Genomic DNA, 12,072 nt, shown 5'->3' with positions numbered 1-12,072 from the left:
CACAGAAGGTTAAGGCCTCGGGGAGAAAAGTGCGAGCATCATGTCTCCGCTGGAGGACACGTGTGAGAGGAGAAATGAATCCATACAGTGGTCTTCACTCCAAAGGATTTGATTGGGATGGCGACCGGGGGTACGTGGGCGTGTTGAAGGAGCTTTTGATGTGTGCACACGTGTCTGAGTGTGTACTGAGTGTGTGTGTTTGAGGATGATGGTCGACCTTGAAATGCACCAGGGGTCTTAAGGATGTCCTGCGTGGAGGATTGCTTCTATTAGATTGCTCAATTGTGAAGGTGATTGCATGGACAAGGGCAAAGACTCACATCCACAACACCCACAGCTAACCACAAACACACACACACACACACACACACACACACACACACACACACACACACACACACACACACACACACACACACACACACACCCTCCATGTTAAACATCAGACAACCACACACAATAAAACACCAGCCTTTAATAAAATTTAGTTAGAATTACAGTACAGAGCCTTGTGTTGCATCAGAGGTCGCTCAACTGGAATTAATGGTCTTGCTTCCAGTATCATTCACAGTGGGTGAGAGTATAATATTACGGTGTGTGTGTGTGTGTGTGTGTGTGTGTGTGTGTGTGTGTGTGTGTGTGTGTGTGTGTGTGTGTGTGTGTGTGTGTGTGTGTGTGCGTGTGCGTGTGCGTGTGTGCGTGTGTGTCTGCTGGTGTTGTCGTACATGTACGGTGTAAAATAAAGGCCATGATCCCAGTCAATAATGAACAAAGCTACCTCAGGCCAAACAACATGCAGGTGGGAACTACAACTCCTCTGCAGTCCCAGCCTCCTTTTCCACTGCATCATGACATCCTGACCTTCTTCAAAACCTCCTCTTCTTCCCACTGTTTCTTCCTCTTTCACTTCCTCCTTCAGGATAAGTTATTCTCTCCCGGACTTCCCCTGTTTTCCTCATGCTACCCTTTCACTTTCTATTCCGCTTACTTTAATTTACTTTCCCTGCTGCATTTTCTCAGATGTGACTCTCAAGCCTTCAGATTCTGTTGTTCATTCTTCCACTCACTGTTTCTGTCTATCTCCCGCACTTCCCTGTCTGTCTCTTCCACCCTCAGCTGCTTGGGTCTGATAGGAAAGTTTTAAGGTCACCTGCTATCTCATGTCTAGCACTCACAATGAATTAGCATTTGGTTTTGCTTCATTATTCAGTCTGTCACAACCATCCCTTGAGTCAATCTCAGCGCCTTTAAAATAAATCAAATTCGTGTTGCTTGAATCTTTCTAATTACAAAAATCTCACCTTCTGTGTAGTACAAAGTCCTTGAAGATGTGACTACCCCAGTTCACCGCCATTGTGATTAGAGACAGTAAAATATTCTCATTTAACTGCTTTCAATGGCCCTCTTTGTTGAATGCAAATAAAAGAAACATTATTTGGTTGTTTACTGATGCGCTATTGCTTTCTCTCATTCCAAGGAAAGCTTCTCACTTCCTTGACACCTCATTCGAAGCCACCCTAACAAGGTTTCTTGTTCAACAGATCAGAAAGCAGAAAAATAAACTGCAGTTAATGTCACACTCTGCCAGCAGCCATTATTATCAGGCTTCTCTTACAAAAACAGAGTAAAAGAAGTCATGGAAATAAAGCGGCTTAGTGTTGGCTTTAACAAACACAGTTAAAACAAGCCGTTTATCAACCTTCAAGCTAAGCCTTGAACATGCCATGCTGTGCTGTGGCTCGCTGTGATTCTCTGTTAAGTTCGTAACTGGAATTTCACCATTCAAGTTGAATTGTTGAACGGTAAAATAAATCCCCACTTTTTACAATCTTAACATTAAAAAGTGAAGAGGCGAGCTGTTTTTGTACCAACAAGGACCACAACCAGACACATGTCATGAAACTAGTAGTTCACTGGTATTTAGACAACTCTGTGTTTACACCAAAACTCCTGACAAATATTTTGAGTTGTATGAACCAGTTTTCATGACCCATCGTCACTCTGCAACAACTTACTTCCTGTTACAATACATCTGCTGTTGTGCTTAGTTCACTGTAGTTTCCACTGACTGGAATTGGCCAAGCAGAGATTTTAAGGCAGCTCATAGTTCAGTCTTCATATTATGTTTGAATATTTATTTCCCAAGCCGTGTACTGGCTTCTCTTTTCTGATGGGCGAGATCAAGGACATTTCTGTATTTCTGTAATCATTGAAGTTCATTCTTCGCTCTGATAAAGTTTAAAGCTCTGCCTGCTCTAAAAAGAAGCTAATAAGTGGGCCTTTAAATTGAGATTATTTTGGCCTACTAGATTTCTGTGGTTGGCATTTAAGTAGGACATTTTATAACTTGAAATGTCTCAGTTTGTGTTAGAAGTTTATTAGAGTTTAAGAAAGAAAATATTCCTTAATACCAAGTTGCATGTTCATGTGTGGTGTTGGGCTGAATGAAAAATGTGAGTGTTTTAACAATCTCTTCTTCTCATCACCTATTGCATTGCGAGGAGTTGGATTGCACAGTGTGTGTGTGTGTGTGTGTGTGTGTGTGTGTGTGTGTGTGTGTGTGTGTGTGTGTGTGTGTGTGTGTGTGTGTGTGTGTGTGACCTGTCATTACTTGCTCTGCTTGAATTATGGACTCGTGTTTTCATTAAATTTTGATGTGGGTCATGAAGTTTGTGACTCTGCTCACCTGCACCTCCACAGATGTTAAGGCAGGTCAATGAGATTGTGTGTGTGTGTGTGTGTGTGTGTGTGTGTGTGTGTGTGTGTGTGTGTGTGTGTGTGTGTGTGTGTGTGTGTGTGTGTGTGTGTGTGTGTGTGTGTGTGTGTGTGTGTGTGTGTGTGTGTGTGTGTGTGTGTGCACTCATATCTGTTATTGTTAATTAAATGTTAATGCAGGTTAAATGGTATCACCTTCCCTTTTAATAATGCAACTCAATTAATGACCACAAACGAGACATAGGAGCTCTACTTTCTTCACTCGACTTAACCTCTTCTCTCTTTCTCTTTTCTGTAGCCCATCTGCTGCGTGACAACAAAAAGTAATTTAGTTTAACTTTTAGATGAGCAGTACTTCCAAACTTGCTGATCAAGTGATTGGCCTTGATAGCCTGTAGTGTGTGTGTGTGTGTGTGTGTGTGTGTGTGTGTGTGTGTGTGTGTGTGTGTGTGTGTGTGTGTGTGTGTGTGTGTGTGTGTGTGTGTGTGTGTGTGTGTGTGTGTGTGCGCACGTGCATGTGTGTTGCCATCTAATGCCATCTGTAGACCCGACCTTTTGGGGCAGGGGGGACGTTATTCATTAACTCTAACAGCAGGATTTTGATGCTGGAGCACTCTGGAGTGTGTTTATATCTGCGTGTGCATAGAGGGTGCTCTTTACACACATAAGGTCAATGAGTCGCACTTGTTTCACTTTTCTCCTCTCTTCTTTCTTTTCCCTCCCTCCATCCGTCGCTGTCTTTCGCTTTTTCATCTGTGATTTTCAGTGGATGAACGGCTTTCTGATCCATGAGGACTCTGTTAATGAATACTGTATTGCTATTGATTCCTCCTCTAAACCCCTCAGTTTGTCCAGGCACAATACAAACTGCGTTTTCCGGCGATGTTGAGAGGAGGGCTCAGCTGATAGCTGTGATGGAGTGTGGTGCCCCGGCCCTGCAAATTGAATTTTAATGATTCAAGTATCATTTCTTGAACACTGCTCACTGCTCGCCAACAGAATTAAAAAGTGAGGTTCTCTATAAAATACTGAGAGAGAAACAGTCAGGAGAGACATGTTTTTGATGTCAAGATACGTTAAAGGGCATATGTGTTCATATAACATTAAAGTCAAGTTAACTTGGTAAGAAATCATTACACACATATTTACAGTCCACTTGTAATTATCAAAACAATACAATTTTCCTGTCTCACTTGTTTGTTCTTGTAGAGGAAAGTGTAGTATTGATCCACTCTGATATTTGTAAGAGGAGGCACTAAAAATAGTAAGTAATATTTATTTATTTTCACATACCTGGTGGCCAACATTGTTAGCTGGTAATATTTGCAGTTAGTGTCCTCTGTGATATGAGCTACTGCCAACGTTACTCTGTGATTCAGTTTGTTATTCCATGTCATAACTTCTATCTTTGTGTAATGTACAATGTAAAAACAACGAATTGTACAGACAGGACAAACTGCTGAAATTGCAGCACTTTGTGGGTCACAGTTCCCATCGCTGCCTTGTTTTGTTTTCACCCCGTCCAACCACGTGATGTCCTTAGACTTCCCTCCTGTTTTCAGTCATCTGACTGCCACACCCATGTCCCCCTGTTTCCTTTTCCCCCAATTATACCTGCCACCTAGCCCTTGTTCTTTGTCAGACTGTCAAAGGTTGGTTCCTCTTGGTCGTTTCCTGATTGTTCCTATTTTCTGCCTGGCTGGTCATGTCTGGATCCCTTTTCGTGTTCTCGTCGGGCAAATTTTGACTGTGTGGGCTTGTTGAAAGGGAAAAAAAAAAGTCTTAAATCTGAATTTATAATCTATATAGGGCTACGACATGCGTCTGATAGAAATGCTGTTTTTTAAATGTGGTGACAGTTTTAGTTTTTCCTTTAGATCGAGGATCTAAAGACAGATTTTGTAGCAGCTTGAGGCAAATGTTTGATTTAGAAATATAATATAAATATTTAAAAAAATAATAGAATAGAATAGAATGTCAGTTGACCACTGGTAGGAAATTTCCACCCAAAAAAACATTTTCTCAAAGATCTAAACAAATATTCCTTTATAAAAGATAAGTACAATAGTTGCAGTATCACTATGTTTTGTATTTCCTGAGACAAAAATTTAAGTGAACTCAAATGAACAAATGCAAAGTTTTCTGTAAATTGCGTCTGGTTGTGAATTTTTGTTGTGAAATATTGTAAAACATCCTCCGCACTGCTCTGGCAGTAATCTGTTTGGGTGAATGTAGATGGACAGATTTTCTGTACTATCCTTCAGCACTGACCCCCTATTCAGCACACACACACACACACACACACACACACACACACACACACACACACACACACACACACACACACACACACACACACACACACACACACACACACACACACACACACACACACATGCATTTCGCTCTGAGGGAGCACAGATTCGGACATTACTTCTGCCTCACTGCTACACAAACAGGCCTGCAGAAGCCCGGGGACTGTTCACCATTGTGCGTATACACACACACATAGATGCACACTCACATTGATGCAGGCTCCCATGTGCGTCACCCCATCCCCCTCCAGAACTGGAGGCATGTGGAAGTCACTTGGGGATGCAAGCCCATATGTGTTGCTTCGTCCTTTATATGTCACTTATAATAATGAAGAAACTAATAGTTGAGTCACTGTGTAAATGTATACTGTATCTGTAAAGAATAGGAGTGAAATTCCACTTTGCTTGGCTTCTGCTCTCGTTTATACAACATAACCGCCTCGAATCGTGCGCTCCATTGCGCGTTGAACTGTGTTTTTCGCCAGCTTTAAATTTTCCCTGGACTTTTTGCCTTTTAGCAAGGCATTTGGGGTATTTTGTAGCATTCGAAAGCAAATACCAGGGAAGAGAGGCCACATCCACAGAAAACTTCCTGTTTCCCTAAAACAGAGAGAAAAGGTGCTGCATTCTTAATGCAAACGTTTACATTCACATATAAAGAGAGTGAACGTGGAGGAACAGATAAAAGTTCTTCATCAGTTCATGCTCTTGCGTGACAGACCGTGTGGTGCCATGTGTCCCCTGACTCAGTTTGTTCCAGCGGCTTTTTAAAGTGACTACGGTTGGTTTAGAGAGGACACAAGCCTGTGGCGAGTTGCTTCTCTTCTTTGTCTGCTTGTCTCTTCCTCTGTGGATGATCTGGAACCTTGTTTTCCAATAACCACTGTAGTGGCTTGATGACAAAACAGCCCTTTTTCCACCAGCTATCTTGAGAAAAATAATTTTTCTGTGAAGGTGAAACAATATTTCCTCATATACTCACACTTTGAAATTGCTAAAGTGTCTCCGACTGTAATCATTTTCCCAGCCGTTTTTTGTCTTTTTAATTCCTTACAATTAAATCTGTGATACCTGTAATTCTCTTTTATTTGAGAGAAGATTCAGCAGGTGGGTTCCCACATTCTCACCCACTTTTTTGAGCGTAATTTCCAAAAAACATTGTTGTCTTATGCTCGGGCCAATGTGGTAATATTTTTATCTCCAAACCCTCCACGTCCTTTTTCGTGTTTTGTTTGAGAGTCTTGTCTCCCTCCCTCTGCCCCTTCCTGTTTCATCTTTTTTTCACATGTTGTGACACCCACAACCTCTCCTGCACCCTCAGCTGTCTCCACCCCTCCCTCCACCCGCGCCTATGTTCTTCTTCCTTCTAAACGTCTAGTCATGAATTTGTTATGCGAATCAAAATAGAGCAATGACTCTTTGTCCCGTCCCTGCATGTCATTGGTCTAGAATGAATAATTCAGCCACTGTGGTTGAAATTAGGATCAGGGAGAAAAAAAGGGAATTATTTTGAAGCTGCACTATTCAGGCTATTTTCGAACGGCGAGCTGTCAGCGCCTTTCCTGCAGCACTCACTCTTTCTTCTCCTTCCCTTCTTGCTCCTGCTTGTTCCTCCCACCAGTTCACTCGCTATCACATGAAGATAGAACAGATTCTTCTCCATAATGTCTTCTCCATCTTTGGGAAGGACTGCATACTAAGCAGATAGGATGGGATTGACGTTGGATAAAGTCAGCCTTTGTGTTTATGTGGTTGGGTTGTTTATGTATTTATCCACTGTGTGTTGGGCTTTGAGCATCTTCCAGTAGAAATCCTGAAGGTTGTTTGTGAGTATTAAAATGAAGGTTATGAATGCTGTTTTGCAGATATCTGCTGAATAAGCTTTGATGGCATAACATGCAGTATACAGTTTGTTTCAGCAGCTTTCTCCCTCAGAGACAGCCATTGATCTCATTTATGGAGCACTTGCTGCCTCACAGTTTGACACGCATGATCTTTGGCTTTTAGGATGACAGTTATTGAATGCCTTGAAATTAGTCCAACTAGCTCTCAGTTTGACTTTTATGATAGTACTTTATAAAGAGGCAGTCACAGCTGAGAGGCTAAAATGTAGTTCGCTCCACATCAGACAGCCTATTTGGGTTACCAAATGGTGCAGTGACTGTAGAGACCTGATGACCCGGTGAGAATGGGACAGAGGCCATCGAGCAGTCGAGCCCCTATACATCCATACATGATCCACACATGGACCAAAGCACAGACACATGGCCTTGAATGCACATAAGGTCAATCTTGCGCTCGGATACACACACACACATAGATGCAGATGCACACTTGGATGATTATTCTCAGTCTCCTGGGGCATCATTGAAACTTTTCAGCCATGACCTCGCTAAGAGGGAGAGAGGGAGCGAGAAGAGCATTAGAGGGAGCAAAAATGAGAGACAGAGAGAGTCCTTGAATTTTAACTGGATGCTCCCTGGGGAGAGCTCCAATCATCTATGTGTGTCTTCAGTGCCACAGTCCTACAGCTTCTTTTAGGAGCTCAAGGACCCTGATGGCTCTAATATTCTCTCAGGAAAGTGGGTCTGTTATCATTCACTTCATTGCTGCTTTTGGGAGAGAAATCATTTGATTAATCAGCAGTAAAGGGTTTCTCTTATCTGTTTTTAGTGCTGGATAATGACATTCTTCCAGCGTTAGCCAAGTCTTCCAGAGCAGAGAATGTACCAGAGGATATATGCCACTATCAGTTATCAGTAATGTGATCGTGGTCCCAACAACATCATCTCTATGGTACTGTGTGTTTTAAAGGAAACTCCCTGCAACCTGGGTCTTTTTTGTAGTTTTTGGCCACTTTTTCTATCAGTTTTGATAATGTTGTAGTCATCAAAGAAATTTCTGTGATGTGAGAACTTGGCAGCAGCGCTGCAATAAAAACAGGTTGTTAGACAAGCAACAAATGAGCCAGATGATTACAGATAGCGATGGATGGATGGATGGATGGATGGATGGATGGATGGATGGATGGATGGATGGATGGATGGATGGATGGATGGATGGATGGATGGATGGATGGATGGATGGATGGATGGATGGATGGATTCAGAGTTTTTAGATTATCAAATGATCTTCCAGTTCATTCTTTCCTTTTGCAATTTGTTTCCAAGGTCAAGGATGATTTTCATGTCTCCAATATAGACAAGAAGGACTTAGAATGCTTTAAAAAAACAAATTTGATTATATACTATTTCACTATAACTGTTCAACTCCACACACTGAGGAAGATCATGTGATATTATAGAAAGCTTCAGAACAGTTGTTTATGGACCCAGTATTGACAGGATTTTGTCACTTTTTGCATTTCTTTTTCCTCAGGCATCTGGTTCTGACTGGCTCATATTATATAAGACCATATAACCCCTCCCCCCCATGTTGATGTGCAGCATTCGATCAATATGCCAACTGACAACCATGTGACCACGACACTCATCTTTGTCTTTATTTTAGCCTATTTAGCTTGAAACTATTTCTGTTTATAAGATCCCAGATCAAAGCAATTCATCCTGCTGAGTGCAAAGATATTATGAGGAATAGTAGTATATGTGCGTGTGCGTGTGTGTGTGCGTGTGTGTGTGTGTGTGTGTGTGTGTGTGTGTGTCTCTGCCTGTGTGTGCATAGGTGCAGACATGGATGGGCAAATACAAGCTGTCACAGTGCTGTGAGTTCAGATAGGCTGCTGTCAATCAACAAGCCAACCCCGAGCTCTCCTCAAACTCGACAACCCACTGATTGCCCAGCACTTGTTCTACCGCTCTCTTCCTCTGACTCGTCCTCCCTTAAATCCCCTTCTCTTATCTATTTTCCCATCCTATGTGTCTTTCCATCATTTCACCTTCTTCTCACTCCTCCAACATCCCTTATTTGTTCAACCACTTTTATGATCTTTCCAAACTTCCTCCCCTGTGGTCCTCCTCCTCCTCCTCCTCCTCATCCCTCTCCTCCCCCTCCTCCTTCTTCTCCCTCTCCTCCTCCTGACAATAATCTGTTTTCTTTTCGCCACCTTGCTCTGCATTGTTTACAAAGCTTACAGCCAGTTGTGTATATAAAGACATTTGTGTGTGTGTGTGTGTGTGTGTGTGTGTGTGTGTGTGTGTGTGTGTGTGTGTGTGTGTGTGTGTGTGTGTGTGTGTGTGTGTGTGTGTGTGTGTGTGTGTGTGTGTGTGTGTGTGTGTGTGTGTGTGTGTATCCTCCTGTGGGATCTCTGGTGAGAAGAGGATCCAGGAAGTGTGATGATCACCTAATGTTCTGTGAAGCACCATCTTTTTACAAACATAAAGCTGCTCAGTGCAAACATACACACACACACACACACACACACACACACACACACACACACACACACACACACACACACACACACACACACACACACACACACACACACACACACACACACACACACACACACACACACGCTCTGTTGGTGTTGTACAGTCACAAACCGAACAGCTTTATCAGTGCTCAGGGATTGTCGCCTTTGTTTCCTCAGTACAGAGGATTCAGCTCTCTCCTCCACATCCCCTGCTTTCTTTCATCCCACATCTCCATCCTTGTCATTCTCCATTTCTCCCCCCCCTCCTGAAATCAACCATCCCCATTTTTTTTCTAACCTTCACCTCCATTTCACCATCTTTCTCTCCCCTCCTTCTTTCTGCCTCTTCATCCCCACATCTGAAACGCTGGCGACAGCTCCCATTGGTCGCACGGGCAGAATCAGAGAAATGGGCAGCCAATAAGCTTTCGGGCTAACAGGGTCACTATTATCCATGAAGCAGTGCAATTACTCTGCTGTCTACATCCCTGCTATATATGCACATGCAATGCTCTCCCCATCCCTGTGCCTACACTGCACATTCCCACTGTACATGATCATCCTTCTTGGGCACATGGTTTATTTACCTTGGCAGAGAGTGGAAGGTCATTTTCAGATATTGGGGTCTCGTTTAATGGCAAGTTGTTGAATTATTTTACGTTTCTTCTGAGCTTTTATTGTCTGAGTGAGATTTAACATGAATTAGCAAATCAGTTTATGCATTCAGGTCAAAGCTATGTACATATTCATCATAAATTCTGCCTGTGTAAATCCAGCACCATGCTGCTCTTCAAAGACTGTGGAAGGAAAGCTGTCACACTCCTCCCCTCCCCCTTCTTTCTCCTTCCAACTTGTTCCTTTTTCTCACTGTTTACTTGCCACACACACAGTTGTATATTTGTACCACGTAGCAGGGAGGCAGTCAGGCTGTGTTTAGCTGTGCATTTCTTCTGTGGACTTGAAGTGGTCGTTTCACTTGCCATCACCGCCTTGAGTTTTAAAATGTTTAAAATAGTTTGTTTCAGGCTTCATCCGAGCATACTGTGTGTTATCGAGCAACATCATGATTTCGTGTGGCATTTGGCTGAGCTTCAGACCTAATTTGCATCATTAGATTCTCTAAACTGTCAAATAGCTTTGACCTTCCTCCATCATTAGTGACAGAGGGAGACAGAGCTTACCACCTGCTCTTTTCCTCCACTTTCATCTATCACGTTCAATTCTTTCCTGTCCTTTATGTCCATCATCTGCTCCCCTGACATCCAAATATATCTTTCACTCACACTGCACTCATATTATGCAACTGTACATCTATTTCAATGTTCTCCCTTCAATTAGTTTTCATCACACTCCTTGCTGCTCCCGTCTTGTTTGCGGTGGTATATCGAGGAGGCGTTGGCTATCTTAGTTTTAAATTCCCCATCTGGCTTTCACCTATCTAACAAGCTGGAGAATTGAATTAATTTCTGTTTTGCGAACACCGTAGGGATACAACAACACACTCCCACACCCCATACGCACTCAACAATATGTACACAAACACACTGAGCTGTACAAGGTGAAAAAGGGTCTGTTGCCTTTCAGGTGAGATGTCTCCAGGGAAATGTTTTCCTTCACACAAGTCGACCAGCTATCATCACAATCTGCGGCTGATCCGGTAGCGCCGAGAAGAAAACGTGATTTCACTTCCCAATGACCAACCCTCGGGATCGCCCCACCATTTTGTTATCTGGAAACTCATTAGCCTTTAGGAAGGAAATGACACCAGAAATGAACTCCTTTCATATCCCATCTTCGGTCCAGTAATCAGAGCGGTGATGACAGAGTGTCCTGTTTGCATGAAGAAGAGGTTTGTCCTCTTTGTCAACAACATGAGATTTCATTTGTCGGAGTGACTAACAAACTACTGCACTGACATGTAAAAATGAGACATAAATATTCAGAGTCAGCATTGATAAAACATGAGGAAATACCATCAAATAAAGCTGATGGTTGTCACCAAACTTTTTGGAAGCATGTGTGAAATAATTAATGAGTCATTTCAATCCACACCAGTAATAAGGCCACAGATCCCCAAAGGGCAAGACTAATTCAAGGCTGCACAGGCACTTGTCATAGTTCGTGTCACTCAAAATGATTGGTGTCTGTATGTGTGTATCTTTTCAGAGACAGGTCGAGTTTGATTAAATGATTCTATCTGCCTGCTATTCTCAAGCCTTTTTTCTCAAACTTGCACTTTTCTAATAGTGTAATAATTGCTGCGCTTGCTGGTTAATTACACCTCAGGGTAAACGATTGCCACACTAAATGGTTTTCCTCAATACACTTATAAAAAGCCATGTAAACAGAGGCTTATTCGCGGGTGCACAGGCACAATTTGTGCAGCTCTATGGAGCATCAGCGGTGCACGTACCAGACTTAATGACTTGTAAGTCTTCTATCTGCCTACCAGCTGGCATGTGTCCAAGCCTCTGATCTGTAGAGAAAGCTCTTCATCGTCGCTGTAAAAACATTAGAGTTCACATTCGGCACCGTATCACTCAGACCAACACACGCACTGTTTCAACATATCACAGCCACCTTGCTCCGAGAAGAAAAAGGTAGTTTTGTACATCTTTCAGCATGAAGAAACTTGCTCCATATCTGCTCCAACCTGCTCACTGATGA

At 42.6% G+C, this 12,072-nt stretch overlaps 1 protein-coding gene across 2 annotated transcripts in view; it reads left to right on the top strand.

Moving 5' to 3' along the window:
* Positions 1-12,072, top strand: part of LOC138625305 (leucine-rich repeat and immunoglobulin-like domain-containing nogo receptor-interacting protein 3) — a 36,975-nt gene that overhangs the window by 3,932 nt on the left and 20,971 nt on the right. The gene's annotated exons all lie outside the window — the stretch shown is intronic.

The sequence above is a fragment of the Brachyistius frenatus genome, unplaced genomic scaffold (genome assembly GCF_029030835.1).
Source record: "Brachyistius frenatus isolate BFR_SWC_R1_liver_20210118 unplaced genomic scaffold, ASM2903083v1 Contig_61, whole genome shotgun sequence".
NCBI lineage: Eukaryota > Metazoa > Chordata > Actinopteri > Embiotocidae > Brachyistius > Brachyistius frenatus.
This window is presented reverse-complemented; position numbering and strand designations above follow the sequence as displayed.